Source organism: Thalassophryne amazonica, chromosome 14 (assembly GCF_902500255.1).
Source record: "Thalassophryne amazonica chromosome 14, fThaAma1.1, whole genome shotgun sequence".
NCBI lineage: Eukaryota > Metazoa > Chordata > Actinopteri > Batrachoidiformes > Batrachoididae > Thalassophryne > Thalassophryne amazonica.
Genome location: NC_047116.1, coordinates 26,253,857 through 26,275,591, shown reverse-complemented (window position 1 = coordinate 26,275,591; position 21,735 = coordinate 26,253,857). Strand labels below are relative to the sequence as shown.

At 42.1% G+C, this 21,735-nt stretch overlaps 1 protein-coding gene and 1 long non-coding RNA gene across 2 annotated transcripts in view; one reads left to right on the top strand and one right to left on the bottom strand.

Annotated features, from left to right (window-relative positions):
* hs6st3b (heparan sulfate 6-O-sulfotransferase 3b) overlaps positions 1-21,735 on the bottom strand; it is a 280,965-nt gene that overhangs the window by 120,602 nt on the left and 138,628 nt on the right. The gene's annotated exons all lie outside the window — the stretch shown is intronic.
* LOC117524621 lies at positions 12,022-20,354 on the top strand. Its single transcript, XR_004564810.1, has 3 exons — positions 12,022-12,100; positions 13,987-13,993; positions 20,343-20,354. It is a non-coding gene; the product is annotated as an uncharacterized LOC117524621 (long non-coding RNA).

Sequence of the window (21,735 nt, the reverse complement as noted above, 5' to 3'; positions counted from 1 at the left end):
TTAGAACTAATGAATTTAATTTTAACAATCAACCTACGAGGTTGGACACGTAAGTTCCTCTGACCGCGCCTCTTCGTCGTGGTGCCGCTCCGCTGTCTGGACTGGCTGATTACTCGGGTGGTATGAAAAATATTACCCGTCCGCGAAAAGGGTGTACTGATATTTATTCTTTAGTGTTTTATCCAATCATATTGGCGTATCATTTATAGGTATATGATAATAACCCTGACCATGAATTATGCAAGGCATAAAAAAATGGTCGTAACATGACAGTACCATTACCTAAAACCCTCAACAATGTGAGTTCAAATCCAAGCCAGCTCTGTGACTTTCATGTAAACAATAGCAATTTTTAAAAATCCAAACAGTGTTCAAGTGATCTGTAGTGTTGACAATACACTTCCGTACAGTATTTGTCATGTTTCCATTGGATAACATATACAGCCCATGCTGTGCGGTAAAGCTAGCTAACATAATAGCTTCCTGCTATCTGCACTATGAAATGCTAGCTCTAGCGAAATGGGCCAAAACTAAAATCTGTGTGGCTCTGAAACTTGAACTATGTAAACCCACTTCAGCTAATCAGTATCTGGTTGAATAATAGTACATGAAAAATAGTATCTGTACAGTTAGAGCAGGGAGAAATGGAAAATTAACAACGGCTTGGGTCCTGAGGAACAGGATTGGAAAACATTCTAACAAACATTAATACGTTGTGTATAAGCTACACAAGGTCACCTCACTTGGACATACTCGACAATGGATATATTTTGATTGTAACTGTGGCCACCAGGAGGCCAGGCCTTTGTAAACTTGTGTCTGCTACATCTTGACAAACAATTGGTGTATCAGGGTGACATATTGATATATAAAGTAACCTCACTAACCTCTCAGACAAGTTTGATTTTGGGTGCATTTTAATATGAATAGGGCAGCACAGTCTCATTTAAACCCTGCGTGATATCGCAGGATTTGACCACTTATGGAGACAGCTGCTCCCATTGCGCAATATACACACAGCATAACTTCACACGGGAAAATGGTGCACTGTTTTGTTTTCAGCTGCAATCACCGAAGCAGTCGCAAAAAGTGCAGTTTTTTTTTTTGGCTCCCAATGAAGAAGGGAAGACGAGACAAATGGGAGAGGTCGTGTCACTAAGTGTTAGCCTACACAGCTAACCAGCGCAGCTATGTTCTCGACAACTGTGAGCTCCGGGTCATAAACAAACCGCCAATACATGTCCACTTTCCACCGCATCATCACGTTTTCTTTGCATTTTCACTTTGTTTGTGTGTAATTGCGTGTCCCCGGAACTAGAGAAATTACGCAATATGCATCATATTTTACCCCCTTTAGCGCCCACCCTCAAACAAGACTGCGCTGCCCAATTGTGGCAACAGTTCATGCTATGATCATACCTCTGGTGCTTCTGTTTTTCATTAATGCTGGTTATTATGCATTCTCTGTGATTTTTCTCCTGCTGTGCTTTTATTCTGACACATTTATGCTTTTCCTCAACTTTACTTCCTGTCCACAGGCACCAAGGGCTTCTTGCCTGCTGATTTTTGCAATTTGTCTCTCTGCCTGTTTCTCTGGGTAACCCAACTGCTGTTTCCCACATGGACACTGTTGCCTCACAGACAGATTTCCTGTTGTTCTTTGACCTTCTATCTGCATCCACGATTAACCCTCCTGCCTGTTGCCACATGGAGTCATTTGCTTAATGGACATACTTAATGGACTCTTTCGTTGTTTACTGAACTCTGCTAACTCATCAGCTGCATATAAAGAGTGTTTGCCTTTTATAACAGTGTTGTTCTCTGTTCTGGGGTCTCCAGTTGTGCTTAGACCATTATAGCAGGAGGCTGAGTCTCAGAAACCTGGCATACATGATAACATCACAAGGACTTCAAGGGCCTTGTGCCAGTTTGAGGCTGGGGCTGGAGACACAGATTGGCATAATATTGCCCTTGTTAGCTTAATTTTTCTGCAGTGTTACTGAATAAGTGTGTTCTGGTCCAAAGACTCCACACTGTGTGAAAACACAGCACAGACACCACTGATTAGAAACTGAAATCTGCAGGCTTGAAATCCTGTTTTGCTATTTTTGGGGTAACTGATAGTTTGGTATGTCTCCTACTCTGTGTAGTCACATTGATGCAAAAGAAAACTCTATTTCACCATGATTGCATTGAATAAAAGCTTAATGGGAAATGGGGGGGGAATGGTAATAAAATATGGTATACAAAAAGCACTCACAAATAGAAAAATAATTTACTGAAGTCAGAGCGTATTTAATTTGACACAAGTGATATAGTTCTAGCTGTTTACTACAAAAAAGATTTTCAGAAAAGCGGTCGACTTTGGATCTGTGTAATAATTATTTTTTAATAAAGTTTTAAAACTAGTAATACATGGCCGCTTTAGTAAGTCCAAAATCAATACAAGGCACTAGGCAGTTCTGATAAGCCTGGCTTCACAACATTTAAGGAACTTAAACTAGTTTTTATACTTCTTTTAATGCTCAAGATGAAGGAAGAGGTTTCTGAGGACATTATGTTTGCAATAAAATTCTGTGCAATATAAATCCATGCACATAAAACCACAACAAGCCATACATATGTTCAGTATATATGTTTATATTTTTATGTGTGCTTGTCTTAAATGTTTGCACAGTCTGGTATGAGGAGGACATGCCATAAAACAGCCTGTGGAGCAGGGAAAATTGAAAAACATAAAATGCAACAATGCATATTAAGTAATTAATATACTTACAGAGAGCAGCTAAATGAAGTGTGGCTGTGGGACTGCAGCTGCAGGTCGTAAAAAGATTCACCATGATTACTAACTGTTTATGCTGCATTCGCGACAACTTGAAAATCAAAGATTTCCAACCTCCTACACTGAAAACTACACTGTACAGGATTTATTTTTTTTAAAGGTGTTAATATTTGCACATACCTGTTCAGCCAGCTAATACAGGCAAACGCGTGTCTTAAAAAATAAACATACACAGTAAAATTACCAGTGTAAAACTAACACTGACAGTGTTAAATTAACACTGCCAGTGTACATATGGTCCTACTCTGGTCAGAATGGGTCCATATGTCCACTGTCAGTGTTAATCTAACACTGGTGATTTTACTGTGAGTGTTGTCGATACTGAAGTGATACATCCTAAAAAGTAAACAAACAAACAAACTGCGTGGCATTTGTATGTTCTCCCAGTGTGTGTATGTGTGGGTTTCCTCCCACCATCAAAACATGCACATTGGGCTCACGCTGCCTTCTCTACCCTTAAGGATTCCTTAAGGGTAGAGAAGGCACTCATCCGCAATTGAAGGAAAATCCCGACAGACATGGCAGTATATTGTGTTGTCCTCTTCCTTGTGCCCCAGCCACGGATAATCCTGCCACTTTAAGCATTTTTTTTTAATGTAGACGTAAATTAATAGTCAAAGTATTCAGCTAGTTGACAGTAGGGCTGTACAATATGGCCAAATTATCGTATCTCAATATTGTCAGTTAAATGTCACTTATATACATGCTGTCCATATTCTTGAGCTGCTTAGGTGGGTAAGGAGATTTCCCATGGGATAAAAAAGCTTTTCAACCTACCATCCCTGGTTCTCAAGACCAGGCACCAAAGTGGCTCTACTCTCTCTTTTTTAAAGATATTTAGGTGTACCTGAGTAAACACAAGCAGAGTTCCACCTTAGATTTGGAATGTATAATAGAAGATATACCTTACTGAATTTTCATATCGATATGATATACGATATGACTATGATTTGACACAAAGTGCAGCAACAGTGAAAATTAAACATTCCTGAACAAAAAGGTAATAATACCACACTCATTTTGCAGTCATCATAAGGTTCGGATACTGTGCCCTCCAAAAGTACTGGAACACTTGGAATTTCACACATTTTAATTTGTTTAATTTTACATTTAATTTTGTTTTGTTTTGTTTTGAAATACAAGAAATACAAAAAAATAAACAATAAAAATTTCTAAAATTATCTTCCTCAAACTCAAACTGAAAGCAAATCTAAAAACTTGATAAAACCTGTAAATAATAATCAGTTTTATTGCCAGTTTTCTTTAGATAAGTCAGGGGATGGAAACATGATAAATGATAAGAATAGTGACAAAGGTCAGTTTCAGTTTGTACAGGGGTCAAAAGTTAAAGTTGCTCCATTAATTTTGCTCCAGCTGTATTTGAGCTGAATAAAATGCTTGTATCACCATTTGAAGGATTGTTTCAGTTATCTGCTGCACTAATAAGCCAACAGAGCATGAACCAGCTGTTGTCTGTTACCTTAAACATGTTTATACTCTTAAACAGCTGACAGACAGACATGGCAACCATAATTAAAGGAGAAATGCTGCTTTGAACAACCTGGAGCTCATTTCTGACATAAAATATGGTCGTTTACTCACCAATATAAGTTTGGTGTCATTAGAAGTCCATTGTTCAAATGACGTGTTCAGTTCAAATCTGAAGCAAACATTTTTCTTCTTCTACTAAGGTGGATCAGAACTTTCTGTGGTACACACAGCACCAACTACTGGACAGGAGGAACCTAGCAGTCAGTGTGACTCACTGATTTGAAAATGCAGGTCTTTCAACCAGACGTGTGGTGCTGTGACATGTCAATCATCTGTGTCCAATCAGATTTCAGGGGAGTCCAGTGAAACCCCGGCCTCCACTCTAGCTCCACCCATGCCAGGAAGTGTTCAACATTTCCTGTATCACTGTGACAGAGAATTCGGTACTTCCTGTTTGAGTGTGAGCCACTGAGTTCCCTCAAGATTCCATGGGATCTCGTCTGTCAAACCAGGAAGTGTTTGACATTTGAACATTTCCTGTTTTACTGTGGACTTGAATTTTGGTACTTCCTGTTTAGGACACCCTGTACCATGAGTGAGCTTCGTGCTGCTGCGCGACGCTTCACTCATAATAGTAAACGAGGACTGTTTGGTTTTTTTATTAGGGTTACCAAAAATTTACACACGCTATGTGCATGCAATCTTACTTCGGGCAAGGTCACAAAGTTGGCAACCCTGATAAGTCCAAATATAGACATGAGTGACGTATGTCACAAAAGTCTAAAATAAGACAGTTCTGACCTAATTTTTGCTAAAAGCACAGGGTTTTTTGCATGGACAGACACAAAATTATGCGACTGAAGATATTTTTCATCAAACTACAACTGTATTAGATATCGAATTTGCACATTTTGAGCCCTTAGCACAGTAACATAACTCTTTTTGCTACGTGGCTGAGGCATTTACTTCGATGACTCTTCTAGTTGTATATGCATGCATGTATGAGTGAAAATCCTGGTGTTTGAGCTTGTCACTGAACAATGTGCAAAGCAGGTGAAATGAGATAAATATGTGCAACATGAAATGACAATGTGCATGTTAACTAGCTCATAAACGCAGTGGGGCTAAATGGGCTATGGCTGTGGAAGTGCAGCTGCAGGGCGATAAAGAATTGTCTGATTACCGCCTGCTTATTCCTCTCCTGTCCTTTTGGAACAATGCAGCAGCTTAAAACTCCCCATTCTGTCGCACACTCACATGCATGTGCCGAACAAACACACACATATACAAAATCAATCTAACAGATGCATAAAGCCGGTTCATGTTTGCTCTCATCAGAATTCATCTGTTATCAGACCACGCTGGCTGATCCTTACATCCATGATGTCATCTGATCACGTCCTTTAGACCGAGCCAAAATGTCATTTTCCCTGCCCTTGATGCAAGAACATTCGGAGTCCGGTTTTTGCTTTGTGCTGTGTGAAAATATGGAACTGTCTAAATGACCTTTCCCCAGGCTTTTCCCAATGATGGTTCTAATTGGCATTTTTTATTGTTTGCAATGGAGGCAAACAAAAATACTCTGCTGTGCTCTTCCGTGCTGCCTGTTTCCTTAACAAAGAGCTTATTCTGAATTCTATAGTGTCTGGTTAAAGATGAAAAGTGGCACAATAAGCTGCTTTTTATCGATTTTGGTAATGTCTCAGATAGAAATCATCACGCCGTCTTATTTCCTTACTTTGCCTCAAAACAACTAAAGGATCAATACCGAAAGGAGAAAATAAACCGTGTGTACCTTCTGGAAATAATGTGTGCGGCTATAATCAAACTCATCATGCAACGCGATAAGAAAGGTCATACCCCACAAACGTGAGGCTTCCCCTCACACACTCGATCAATACTGACATTTCATACCAAGAAATAGAGTCCGGAGATATTGAACTTCTCTACTGTAGCTAATTAGCTAGACATTAATCCTTTGGCTGGACACCCAAACATACATACACACACAAACAAATAAAAATTCAAAGCACACACAATCACAAACCGACTGTTCTTCCACTTCCACTTGAAGAAGCATTTCAGAAACCAAAAATGTGACAAAGATGTCGCTCATCTCCCTTCAGATGGTTCGTGTTCCATCTGAATGCGCGGCGACAGCGTGCTAACCTGGATTATGGTGTTTCAGGTCGTGTTTTGTGCCTAATCTTGATTATGCCCATGCGTCTGCTGCCAGATCTCTTTTCCTTGCTCATCACACCAGATGGGCCCACAGATGGACACAGCGGCGTTCTATTAGCGCAGCAGCTCAGTCGGCAGCCAGCATGTCATGCTTCAGTCTGTCATATCCCCCCCGGTCCAAATCCATGAATTAGGTTTTTATGTGCCTGTGAGTCATTTTAACTGAGATAAAAAAAACAAAAAACAAACAGGTTAAGTGTGCTCACCTCCTACATGGTGCATAACAAAAAAATGTATCCTGGTTTGTGTTTGTGGACTGGAAACACATTTCTCACTTGTCACAGCGATAACATCTTCAGAAATCCCATTTTACTGACACTGAGATTAACACGAGAGATTGACATGAGAGATTGAAATGAGGCTCTCCGACTTAAATAGCGTAGAGGACAGTACAGCCTTGCATAACATCACAGTGGTGAGCAGAGTTCAGCTAATCAGCTAACAGCTAATTCATGAAGCTAACGTCAACCAAGTAGCTTTTCAGCTAAAGTTGAAAACCATTCACATTCACTAAATGTAGTTCCGCTAACTTTAAGTCAGCTAACATTTTTTTGGACAAATGTTTAACAGTCAAAAATGTTTTGAAGCCCTAAAGTCACGTTTTTTTCTGTTGGACCTACACTAATCCAATAAGCAAAATCAACACATCATCCAAAAAGCAAAATCAACCCCTAAGTACACATGAGTAAACATATTAATTAAATTATTAAAATTATTTTCCACGTGTTGCATTTGTTAAATACTTTCTGTACAGTGAATAAACTGTATGTTGAATGGAAACTACTGTTTGATTTCTTTTGTTCATTTAATTATTCACATTTTGATCATCATCTGAATCCTTTTTGGGAAGCTCCATGTTTATGCTTCAATATAATAAAATTTCATCTCTTTGGGTTTGTTTTTCAGGGATTTAGAGCCAAAAAAACCCCAAGCCAAAGCACATTCATATAATAAAAGTTAGTGGTTAGCGGGTATCTGTAACTTCAGGTAAATGCTTCAGTAGATTATCGGTTTAGTGTTATGAAAGGCTGTTATGTATTATGGCCCCTTCACACATAATATTAATGTGGTTGAATTGCGTATGAAGTGCGCATGAAGCAGGAATCGTATGCAATATGTGTAAAATTGTAGCTGCTTCTAACGCAGTGCTTCTCAGTTACTTTCTGTTATGCCCCCCCAGGAAGAAGAAAACATTTTGCGCCCCCCACCCCACTCTGTAACATGACTATAAATAGTATCATTTGTTCATGAAATTGTTATAAGTACATCTCTGCATGACATTGTATCCTTATTAAAATTAAAGATGTTGGGAAGGTGTCGTGACACGGACCCACAACAGGGGGCGCTAAGGAACGGACAATGGATAAGCCAACCAGTAACAATTTAATGTTGTGGAAACACACAACGGAATACAGACAGAGATATGGATTGCCAATGATACACCAGGTGACGTGTGGGCAGGCTCGAAGATAGAAGACCTCTGGCGAGAGAAGAGCTGATTCCCACACAGCTTCCACCACCAGCGGGCCTGAAGAACACCGGAGCCGCCAAGTCCCGAGTCCCCAGGTGGCCTCTGCCTTCGGCTGTCGACCCTGGTACTGCTGGCAGAGAACAGAGAAAATCCAGGTGAGTGTGAATCTGCACACTCAGTAGTCCACTCACAGTCAATGTTCTCCAAGGAAGGAGCACCTCCACCTCCAATCACACACTCGTGCAGCTCCTGTGTAACCACTTATCTGCTACGGAGCGTGATGCGAAGTCGTCGCGGTCACGCCCTTACTCCAGCTCTGATAAGGACACCACAGGGCAAGTGGCTGCAAGGAAGAGTTAAGTTAGCAGAGAAATTTACCACAGAGAAGATTACCTCTTGGTTGCTGATTTCTCAGCGGGGAGGTGGAGTTGTAGTCCGGCTTTTATGGTGATGTGGTAAATGAGTGACAGCTGGTGCAGATGATGAATGACAGCTGTCACTCTCCGTTGCTCCGACGCCCTCTCGTGCTTGAAGCCCGCACTCCAAGCAGGGCGCCATCTGGTGGTGGTGGGCCAGCAGTACCTCCTCTTCTGGCGGCCCACACAACAAAAGAAAACAAAAAAGAAAGAACTTCCGATGGAGAACATGTTCTGTGTTTTGAAAGACATGAACTTACAACATTCCTCCGTGAGGCGCGTGTCTCATGTCCTCATGTGGAAGTATATAAAACATCTTTCGCCTCTGCGCCGGGCTGCAGCAGCTATACACAGCACACCTCCTCCATGTTCTTGTTGATTTCAAGCATTTTTCCACACCGATTCCAGGCCAGCGATGGTAGCGCAGTGGTAAAGTTTCCGTCTGGTAATCAGAGCTTACAGGTTTGAATCCCATGAGTGGCATTTTTTTTTTTAATTTAACCAGGGTTATTTAATCACAGCATTCTGTATTGCGTCCCCTTTTATGTATTATTTATATCAACCCAGTGATATTCACTAATTATACAGCTGGTTTTTATTTTATTTTTCCCCACATCAGCGGTGCATTGTGATGCACCACGTCCCAGCTGCTCACACTGTGTTCCTGCTCGCATGACACCATCACATGCATGATACCGTTACAGTGGGATCGTGCACGCCTGCCCTTCAGCTCAATGATTTCTTGGTTCGCTCGTACGAGCTGTTCCGCCGTGATTCGCCCTGATTTGTGCTTATTTGTGCTATATGTGAAGGGGCCCTTAGCGATTATCAAAGCTAACCTTTAGGTTACCTGTGCCTACCACTGCCCGATAACTACTGTACGTCTACTTGAGCATTTCCATCTTTATGTGGACCCCTACCACATAAAGATTAGAGGCTACACAACACCACCAATGCCCAAGAGAGCTAAGGAGTGTGACCCCAGATCTTTGTCTAATAACATCCACTGTTCATCTTCTTCTTGGCGTGCTGCTATAATACAGTCTAAAAGGAAAAAATCTTGGCACGGGGTCCACATCTCCACATCGATATTGTTTTTTTTTTTTCCCTGCAGCCTGATCAGCTCAGATTACAGGATGAGCTTCAGAGAGCTTCTCAGACATGTAACTGAAGTGACTCTGCTTGCAAAAATGGCATGAAAGACCAGGAGTTTGCACAGTTGAATATTAATAAATTCTCTATTTTAAATTTTATTTTGTGCATGCACACAAATTAGCACAATGTAAAAACATAGAATATCACAGATCATGTTATGTGAAGTACATCAAACCTTGTGATTTTTGGTTGTTTTCTGGTTGCCTTTTAGTGTGTGTTTCCAAATTTGCATTCGACACGATGCATTCCTCCAGTCGTGCAGATGGCGCTGACACTAACTGTAAACATGACATCTGCAATCTTACAGGAGGAGGTGTAGCATAAAAAAATCTGAAAAAGAAAAGTAAGAAAAAATTGAAATGCCCAGAAAAACACACCACATGCCTAAAATGTCATCACTGATGTTCCCTCACAATGCAAGTGATACTCCCCGTCTGAGTCTCCCACGGTAACTGTCAGCTTAGCGCAGAGACATTCTTGCAATATCCAATGATCCTTTGAAGAGACCTCGCACCAAAGACTTACAGTCATCACTTTAGGTCGTTAGATGGGTTTCCATTGCAGACTTGTGCAAAAGTAGAGCAAATTCTTCAGAATGTCGACAAAACACTATAACGAAATGACAGCGATTGAATCTCACTACTAGGTTTTGTCCTCCCATGATAACTGTCATTCCAGCAAGAATTGAGAGAACTGTAATTCTGAAAGTCATGGCAATGGCAGGGTAAGTCCGGCTAAATATAGCCATTTTGTGTCTTTTCTTTTCAAATTTAATATTGCCATAGCTTTCACTTCTGAGGTTTAACAAGCTGTTTGTTACTCCATCCACATTTTATTGTGCATCACATTGCATTTTAGAATGACGTGACTCTTTCTGCATGTCGTGGGACCTCTATAAGAGCAGAAATAGTGTTTCTATTGTAGTTTAGCAAAATAAGACTTTTTCGACTTGCCTGAAAAGCCTCATCCTATGAGCAAAAACACTTTTTTGCAACATTTGAGTTTTTTCTTTAAAAAAATACACATGTATATGACATTAAATGTATATTTAATTTGCTAGTTCAAATTTTGCAGTTTGGAGGGTAATGAAACCTTGTCTCCATCCAAGTCTCACAACTGTACTGTAAGACAGGAAGTATCCTGCAATGGACTGGGGTCCCATCAAGTGGGAGTTGTAGACTCTCATCCTCTTTTTACGCTACGGTATCCTAGTATAAAGACCACTGTGATGGGCCTTAGGCTCTGTTTGAGACTTATTTCTTTTATGTTACTGTTAACGTTATCTTAACCTCACCAAAGTATTTTAGAGATGACATGAGCCTGAGACGGTCTATCCAGAAAGTATTCACAGCGTTTCACATTTTGTTATGTTACGGGCTTATTCCAAAATGGATGTAATTCTGTAATTCATTTTTTTTCCTCAAAATTCTCCACACAATACCCCATAATGACAATGTGATTTTTTTGTGCTAAAATTAAATTAAATTAAACAATAACGTGAGAAAAACTAAACAAATGATTAAAAAACGTCAAGAACGACAGCAAAACAAGACACAGACGAATTGAGGTCTTCGTTGCCCTTCGTTCAAATTTTCCAACAGTTTAATAATCCTGACGTAGCGCCAGCTGCAGGAACGAGGCTAAACGATGCCAACAACAGTCAACGAAAGTCCAGATTTCTTGTTTCATCAGGTCTTCGTCACCCTTCGTTAAGTGCCGTGTGACTGGGCCTTTAGTATGCACTAGTAGAGTTCCACCTTAGATTTGGAATGTATAATAGAAGATATACCTTACTGAATTTTCATTTACATAAGTACTCACAAGAGTAGAGGTGGTGGCCAAGTGTTTAGTGTGCTTGGTTTCAGTGCAGAAGGTTCCTGGGTTCAAACCCCAACCCTACCACATTTTTCCATTTAATGTGGAGTTGTGTCCAGCGTACAACTTCTGCCAATTCAACATGCAGATCCACCTCAGCTCTGCTCAAGCCACCCTGAGTGAAAACAAGGGAGCAGCCAAAGGGACTTACTTTTTACACAAGTATTCACATCCTTTGCAATGAAGCTCAAAATTGAGCTTGGGTGCATCCGGTTTCCACTGATCATTCTTGAGATGTTTCTACAGCTTAACTGGAGTCCACCGGGGTAAATTAAGTTGATTGGACATGATTTGGAAAGACACACACCTGTCTACATTTAAGGTCCCACGGTTGACAGTGCATGTTAGAGCACAAACCAAATATGAAGTCAAAGGAACTGTCTGCAGATCTCTGAGACGGAATTGTCTCAAGGCACAAATATGGGGAAGGGTACAGAAACATTTCTGCTGCTTTGAACATCCCAATAAGCACAGTGGCCTCCATCATCCATAAATGGAAGAAGTTCTGATCCACCAGAAATTTTCTTAGAGCTGGCACCTGCCTAAACTGAGTAATCGGGGAAGAAGGGCTTTAGTCAGGGCGGTGACCAAGAACCTGATGGTCACTCTGTCAGCATTCCTCTGTGGAGAGAGGAGAACCTTCCAGAAGGACAACAATCTCTGCAGCAATCTGCAAATCAGGGCTGCTGGAAGCCAGTCCTTAGTTAAAGGCACATGGCAGCCCACCTGGAGTTTGTCAAAAGGCACCTGAAGGACTCTCAGACCATGAGAAACAAAATTCTCTTGTCTGATGAGACAAAGACTGAACTCTTTGGCATAAATGTCAGGCATCGTGTTTGGAGGAAACCAGGCACCATCCCTACAGTGAAGGATGGTGGTGGCAGCATCATGCTGTGGGGATGTTTTTTCAGCGGCAGGAAAGGGGAGACTGGTCAGGATTGAGGGAACAATGAATGCAGCAATGTACAGAGACATCCTGGATGAAAACCTGCTCTAGAGCGCTCTTGACCTCAGACTGGGGCAACGGTTCATCTTTCAGCAGGACAATGACCCCAAGCACACAGCCAAGATATCAAAGGAGTGGCTTCGGACAACTCTGTGAATGTCCTTGAGTGACCCAGCCAGAGCCCAGACCTGAATCCCATTAAACATCTCTGGAGAGATCTGAAAATGGCTGTGGACTGACGCTTCCCATCCACCCTGATGGAGCTTGAGAGGTGCTGCAAAGAGGAATGGACAAAACTGCCCAAAGATAGGTGTGCAAACCATGTGGCATCATATTCACGATTTGAGGCTGTAATTGCTGCCAAGGGTGCAGCAACAAATTATTCAGCAAAGGCTGCAAATATTTATGTACGTGCGCTTCCTGAGTATTTTTATTTTTAATAAATTTACAAAAAAATTAAAGAAAAACTTTTATCATGTTGTCATTATGAGGTGTTGTGGGTAGAATTTTGAAGGGGAAAAATGAATGTACTCCATTTTGGAATAAGGCTGTAACATAACAAAATGTGGAAAAAGTGAAGTGCTGTGAATACTTTCTGGATGCACCGTAATCCTAAACCCATATACTGATCCCAAATAAAGGCATCCCCCCTTCCACCACATCCTACAGCCTTTTGTCGATCTGAAAGCCTCACTTTAAGGTCAACACAAAAGTCAAAACACAACACTGATGTTTCTTATGTAAGATCTCAGAATTAAATTCCTGCTGAAATCCCCCACAGTCTGCGATCAGAAAAGAGAGTGTAAGGGCTCAGTCTGACAGATGAGAGGGGCTTTGAGCACCTTTGCTGGCTCACAGACACAAAGTTTCATTGACAATCTGAGCAGAACAACTTGTTCAATGAACAAAGGCATCGGCAGTGCTGACAGAGCAGCTAGACAACGGAAAAAGACCGAGACGGAAACAAACAGACAGGACGACACGTCTTCATAATGCCTCTGTCTGTCGTACTGCAAGCGATGAAACTTCATCAGGCTCATCAACGCTTCCAATTCAGCACTTGACATGTCTGAAGTGAAAATGGGGGAAAGCCCTCTCCATTACACTGTTGTCTCATTTAACAAAAGCTTCTTCCTGTTGGAGCTTCAGATTGCTGGTAGATGTGATCCTGAGGAGCAGACCTGAAGTAATTTATTGTCATTCTCATGACTGCACAGGAGAAAATACTGCAAACTTGATTTATTGCTTGAATTACTTTGACATACTGCAAGTCAGGATCCTCGCCCACCATATTCTGCCCTTATTTATCTGTATGGGGACATGTTTTGTCTTTTTTTTCTCTAAAGTCACATAAGCTTCAGCTTGCAGTCAAAGTAAAGCAATGGAATATGCTCACACTACATTTACTCTTCTGTGGCAGCACCTTTACGACTCCCATGTGGTAGCGCAAAGTTTTTGGATTTTTTTTTTTTTTTTTTTTTTTTTGCAGCTCAGCAGAAACTTTGCTGCGTTTTTACTGCTGTGCTCTATGCCTTTAATCTGTAGGTAGCAGAGCTGTATCAGCAAATGTCTGTGTGCTTCGTGCACTGTTCCAAGGTTTCCTGTTCATTACTGTGAGAACTCAAAACCACCGTGGCAACGTCGTCACACTGGTGTGTGGCGTCAGCCAATCGGGATATGTGTTTTAAGACTGAAATGCAGCAGGACAAATGGGGAAATACCCATTAAAACCTATACAGTTATATTGTTTCAATTAACCTTTTTTAATTTCTATTGGGTAACAAAATGCTGCAGTGGTGACCAAAGCAAAGGTTCCAATCCAATGTCCAGGTGTGACATGGTGGTGGGTTACATGCACAGAACTACACTCAGCAAAAATATTAGGGATGACACAATACAACTTTTTCATATCCAATATGATACTGATACCGATACTGGAACCTCCAAATACATATCTGCTGATACAATACCAAACTGATACCTTTGTCTCCATCTTAAAATAAGTAATCTGTTAATAAATGAATGTACTTTATGATACTGGAACCTTCAGTATCTGCTGATATCACTACCAATCTGATAACTTTAACTCTGTCTAAAAACACGCAATCTGTTAATATAAATGAATACCTTAATGTACTTTATGATACCGATACTGAAACCTTCAGTATCTGCTGATACCAACATTAATCTGATACTTTTGCCTCTGTCTTACAACAACTAATCCATTAATAAATACATCCCTGAATGTACTTCATTATACTGATACTGGAATCTTCAGTATCTGCTGATATCAACACCAATCTGATACCTTTAACTCTGTCTAAAAACAACTAATATGTGAATAAATACATGCCTGAATGTACTTTATGATACAGTTACTGGAACCTTCAGTATCAGCTGATATCAATAGCAATCTGATACCTTTGTCTCTGTCTTAAAATAAGTCAAATGTTAATAAATACCTGCCCGAACGTACTTTACTGACTTAGCCACCTAATAAAACATCAACTCAAACTGTGAAACAAATATTCTACTCCCCACAAAGGAAAACATATATACACCACATTCACTCATCACTCACTCATCTCACTCATCTTCAACCGCTTTTCCGGGTTCGGGTCGTGGGGGCAACAGCTCCAGCAGGGGACCCCAGACTTCCCTTTCCTGTACCACATTGACCACCTCTGACTGGGGGATCCCGAGGCGTTACCAGGCCAGTGTGGAGATATAATCTCTCCACCTAGTCCTGGGTCTTCCCTGGGGTCTCCTCCAAGATGGACGTGCCTGGAACACCTCCCTAGGGAGGTGCCCAGGAGGCATCCTTACCAGATGCCCAAACCACCTCAGCTGGCTCCTTTCAACATGAAGGAGCAGCGACTCTTCTCCCAGCTCCCCACGGATAACCGAACTTCTCACCCTATCTTTAAAGGAGACTCAGCCACCCTCCTGAGGAAGCCCATTTGGGCCGCTTGCAACCGTGATCTAGTTCTTTCGGTCATGACCCAACCCTCATGACCATATGAGAGTAGGAACGAAGACTGACCAGTAGATCGAGAGCTTTGCCTTTTGGGTCAGTTTCCTTTTTGTCACAACAGTACGGTAGAGCGAATGCAATACCGCCCCGCTGCGCCGATTCTCCGGCCAATCTCACGCTCCATCATCCCCTCACCCGTGAACAAGACCCCAAGGTACTTGAACTCTTTCAATTGGGGCAAAGCCGTATTCCCTACCCGGAGAAGGCAATCCATCGGTTTCCTGCTGAGAGCCATGGCCTCAGATTTAGAGGTGCTGATCCTCATCCCAGCCGCTTCACGCTCAGCTGAGAATTGATCCAGTGAGTGTTGAAGGTCACCGGCAGATGAAGCCAACAGGACAACATCATCTGCAAAAAGCAGTGATGAGACCCTGAGCCCACCAAACAGGAAACCCCCCTCCCCGCGACTATGCCTCAATATCCTGTCCATGAATATCACAAACAGGATTGGTGACAAGGTGCAGCCCTGGCGGAGGCCAACCTCTACCGGAAACGAGTCTGACTTACTGCTGAGCACCCGAACACAGCTCTCGTTTTGCGAGTACAGAGATTGGATGGGCCTGAGAAGGGACCCCCTCACCTCATACTCCTGCAGCACCTACCACAGTACCCAATCATACCTTCTCCAAGTCCACAAAGCACATGTAGACTGGGTGGGCATACTCCCAGGCACCCTCCAGGATCCTTGTGAGAGTAAAGAGCTGGTCGGTTGTTCCACAGCAAGGACGGAACCCGCATTGTTCCTCTTCAATCAGAGGTTCGACTATCGGCCGAACCCTCCTTTCCAGCACCTTGGAGTAGACTAGGAAGGTGACTAAGTAGTGTGATGCCCCTGTAGTTGGCACACACTCTCTGTTCCCCTTTTTTAAATATGGGGACCACCACCCCAGTGTGCCACTCTTTAAGCACTGTCCCAGACCTCAACGCAATGTAGAAGAGACGTATCATCCAAGACAGTCACTCCACACCCACATTCATAGATTTGTAATTAAAATTTGAATCACTGAATCATCTGTTAAATCAGTCATATTTGCTAATGTTAAGACAGGCAAAAAATTGTCCTGCTAGCATAATGTCATTCTGGAATTTGTGTTATTACGTCCACCAAGGATGCAATAAAATCATTGCTGTTTATTTATTTGTGTCTGTCTGTCTCTTAGTGGGATTATGTCAAAACTACTGCACGGATTTTGATGAAAGTTTCACCACAGATAAATATTAGGCCATGGAAGACTCCATTAAATTTTGGAGGTGATCCGGAGCACGATCTGGATTAAAATTTCACTTTATATACGCTTTGAAGGATTGTGTCAAAACTACTTCACGGATTCTCACCAAATTTGCACCACAGACAGATATTAGGGCATGAAAGACTCTACTGAATTTTAGAGGTGATCTCCATCCGGATTGGCAGACGTTAGAAATCTCTTTCTAATGTCCGCTCTTGTTTTATATAAATTTAGCCATTTCAAACCAGTGTCAGTTAGCATTGTTGAGTAAATTCCTCAGCTACACCGCTACGGCAGAATCAGAGATCCATTTCCGGGTGCCATAGTAGACCCTTTGCTTAAACCTTCGACTGTTAACAGGACACACCTACGGGGGATTAAAATGACAACTGTGTTGGGTAAAAATTGACAATGACACTCACACTGTGCCATTTTGCTCCAGGTACAAGAAACAGGCCCTGTATTTGTAAGTTACAAAAAATACTAGCTAATGTAAGTTTGAATCGGTTGATACTTTTGTGATTGACGTAGTTTGATTTCAACTGTATTACGATGCATCAAGTTTTCATATCCTACAAATTCTCATTGTGTAGCTGCACGAAGGTGCATTAGAAAAGTGAAAATTTGGCCCATTTCCCTGAACTAGATCCAGTTTTGGTGCAGCCAAGCACTTATTCTAATAATAATTTATTTGCTAAGCGACAACAACAACAAAAAGCTGCAGTGTTTCCAACATAATTCAGAAAATGCTCTGAAATCAACACATAATTGCTGCCAAAATCCTGAAACCACGCTGCAGACATAATATGCCACCAAGAATCACAGCCCAATTGTTTGTCTGAAGTGTTTTCTGTGAGAAAAATTGAGGTTAACAGTAAAAAGGTTGTTAAATTTCGACCTCTATTCAATAAAGCCGTGACAGTTTGCCAATTAAGTGGCCTTGGCATATGAGTATTTGAAGACACTATCTTTAAACTTTCTCCCCCTGTGGCATTTCGCACGAAAGTAATGTTTCAAAACACATTGATCTTGCCTCACAGGGGAGAATTTACGCTACCTGCCTCCCAATTACTTGCACAGGCTTATTCCTCTGCCACAGTCTCATGGAAAACACTCTGCATTTGATGTTGGTCATGACAGAAAAGCTTAGTGAAGCTAAATTTGTCGGCAGAATGGAAGAGCTGCCAGCTCCCAAACAGCGTGTCCACGCCGCGCTTGGAGCGGCAGATTTACTGTCTGGCCTCCGTCTGTTTGTCACGTCTCCCGTGGCTGACGGAAGACCTTGCTCGCCCAACAAAAACACTGTTAGAAGTAGCTCAGCCAGGCATGAAATTGATTTTGTATTAACAAACAAGGGGATCAGTTTCTCCCGTACTGTTAATCAAATCATTTCGAGGAATGAGGGGAAGATGAGAGTGAAATTATTAGCGTCCAACAGAAAATCAGCTTCTCTGCCAACCTGTTGTCCCATTAACCCTGAAACCTGTTCAATAGCTAATTAAGGCAATTACTTCAGGCATGACACGCCAGTTAATCATGAATGACTAGGCCATTTATGGTGGTGGCTTCATTACCACTGGCAGCTCACATGGGCAGCCCCCCTCGCTGAAACTGAGCACGAAATTGTTGCACCGCCCGTTTTCACCTTAATTTACACTGCACTGACACACGTAAAACTATCCATGTGTTTCAAATGATGCAACCGTCACCGACCACAACTGTCTGTACATCCTTCACAAACATCCACAGGAGGGCACTGCAGACCCTCTTGAAACTTTCTGAGAACATACAAAAAAAAAAATTTGTTTCTACCGCCAAAAAGCACAAAAATGTAAGCAGCCATGTAGACAAAGGTGGTCTGTGTTGACATTCAGTGGTGGGCACTGTTAATCCGATAACCAAAGATAATGTTTTTGTTAGTGGATTAGCTTTTCAGATAAGTTTTAAAACCATCATAGGACCAGTTATCTTACAATAAATTTAGTTCTGATAACTAGTCTGCTAATGTTTTTACATGTTGAAAAACATTTAGAATCCCCCTTGCGCCTATCTGCTATGTATTTTGCAGCAGTGAGGTAGTTAAGAGGAGCTGAGCTCAACTCTGCCCCCCCCACAGAAGGAGCCTAACCACCAGACTACCACAAAAAAGTAATTATTCCTTAACACCACACAGTAGTCCAGCCATGAGGCAGAGGTCTTGAAATGGAAAGCAGGTTTAACTTATGGTTTTAATTTATAAATCAGCTAGAATAACTACATTAATGTAAACTCTTAAAATGTGCAAAGTTAATATATAACATATATCTGTTAATTTTAAAATAATGCACTAATTCTTAAGATTTGAACATTAACACACAGATGCCCAAACTGATTATCGGTAAACTTAGCCTCGGCTCATACTGAATGGTTGACTAATTCATTCTATGTAAAAACCAACGCAGTTATTGAAGCTAACTTTTTGGTTAGCTGTGCCCACTACTGTTGACATTAAATACACTTTTCTTCTTAAATGCACTGTAGAGCAGGTAGTTCAGTGGGATAGGAGATGGTCTGCCAAATTGTAGACCTTGGTTTCATGCCTGTTTGTCTTTGGACAAAACACTTAATTTGCTTTATCTTGCAAAAGTCAACACCAGAAAAGAAGATCTCTGTAGCTTCCGTCCATCAGAGAAGGTGATGAGTGAAAGCCTTGTGAATGCTCCTCTCAGCAAAAGAAGAGACCATGGGGAAGACACAGCCTCCTGCAAAGATACCCGCCTCTGAAGCATGTGGACTGGTGCAATGCTGAGGGGTTGTAAACTGCTCAGCGGTACAAAGGCTCTAACCTGACACTGGTCTTGAAGGTGAGTAACTGGAAGACCCTTTGGCCATGCATTGTCTGCACTCTTATTTGGCTGGTTAGACTTTTTTCCGTGTAGTGGCTTCAATGGTCGATATAAAGAAAAAGTGGCAGTTTTGTGGACCAGTTCCTTCCAATAGTGCAAGATGTCAACTGTATCCTACCCTAAGGCAGCACAGTAAATGAGTGACAGTGATTAGCACCGTTGCCTCACAGCAAGAAGATCTCGGCTTCGCTTCCTACTTGGTGAATTGATGACTCTAAATTGACTGTAGGCATGTGTGAGAGCATGAAAGTGTTAGGGTGTCTATATGTGCCAGCTCTGCAACAGGCTGGTTGCTTGTCCATGGTGGACCCTGCCTCTTGCCCACTGACTGCTGACTCTGGTCTACTCTGGTCACAGGAAATTTCAATGCCATTGCAGGCGCTTAAAGGGCTGACTGCAATTTCAATTTATTTTATTTCATTTATACAGCACCAAATCCCAACAAAGCTGCCTCAAGGTGCTTCACACGAGTAAAGTCTAACCTTACCAACCCCTAGAGCAAGCACACACATGACAGTTGTAAGGAAAAACTCCCTCTGATGATACTGAGGAAGAAACCTCAAGCAGACCAGACTCAGAGGGATGACCCACTGCTTAGACTAGTCTAATAGTTACCAGGATTTTACAAATTTTACAAAGCTGAAGAAATTTAAAATTAGAAATCAAAGCAACATCAAAAACAAGGTGCAATTGCCGAGATGACCATGCAAGCATTTACGCCACAGGCAGGGGTCTTCCAGCACCCTGAGGTGCAGAGCCAGCATTCTTCCATCATGCTGTCAGTTGGGCCTGTCACTGTGGCAAGGTTTATTCCAAATGCAGACTGCAGTGTGCTGCATCAGTTTCAAGCATGGCATCTCATGATCAGTCCAGCGGTCTGTGGTGTGCAGCTGTCACTCTTGTACGACGTCATCAGTACCTGGGACACAATCAGTTGGCTGAAAAAAACTACACCTAAGGTATAGTTCACCAGCAGTAAATCGACAGGAAAGCAGAGAGAATACAAAGAATTTAGCTGAAGTTGAGGCAGAGACCCGTTCCTTTGCTAATAAAAATGAATTAATGGGATAAGAAGCATAGAAACATAGTACCATACTATGCCAATATGCTAACCATACAAGAGGGAGAATAGATGCGTCTTAAGTCTGGACTTGAATGTCTCTACAGAATCTGTTTAATCTCTGTAGGGAGATCATTCCACAAAATAAGCACATGATAAGAGAAAGCTCTGTGACCCACAGACTTTTTATTCACCCTAGGGACACAAAATAGTCCTGCACCCTGAGAATGCAGAGCCCAGGTTGGTACATAGGGTTTGATTAGGTCAGCTAAGTAGGGAGGTGCTAGTCTGTCAATAATTTTATAGGTTAAGAGGAGATTCACCTCACAGACAGGAAACCAGTGAAGAGATGCCAAAATGGGTGTAATGTGATTGAACGTTCTGCTTCCTGTCAAGAGTTGGGGAGCATCTGTTGTGTGGGCCGCCCGAAGAGGAGATACTGCTGGCCAACACCAGAGGGCGCTCTGCCTGTAGACAGGCTTCACGCACCAGAGGGCGCAGTTCGCCGCCAGGGACCCTGACAGCTGTCATTCATCATCTCATCTAGCCATCCATAAAAGCCGGGAGAAGACACCACACCCCTGCCGAGAAATCATCTGAAATCATCAATTGTTCAGCTAAGCTTATTTTGCAACGTACTTTGCTGCTAAGCTCGAAAAGCTGTAATATATATTCTGAGTTTGCAGACGTTTCAGTACACTTACAGCTGGTCAGGAGGAGTTGGCGTTTCCGCTCCTCAGCTGTTAAGTGTGATTAGGATCTGCACGACTGTGGATATTGTGAGAAGTGGGAGTGGTGTTTTTCTCCCTTCATCATCAGAACTCTGCTGACTGTTTGCTGGGTGTGTACACACACCCACCCTTGACTGTTCCTGCTTCCTGCCAGCAGTACCCGATCTGACAGCTGGAGACGGTGGCCACCTGGTGACTCGGGACTTGGCGGCTCCGGTGTGTTCCAGATCCGTTGGCGGTGGAAATCGTGTGGGTCCCGACTCCTATCTGGACAGGCGTCTCCTATCCTCGAGCCTGCCCACACGACACCAACTGTATAAATTGACTGTAGTATTGAATTGTATCTGTATCCGTTGTGC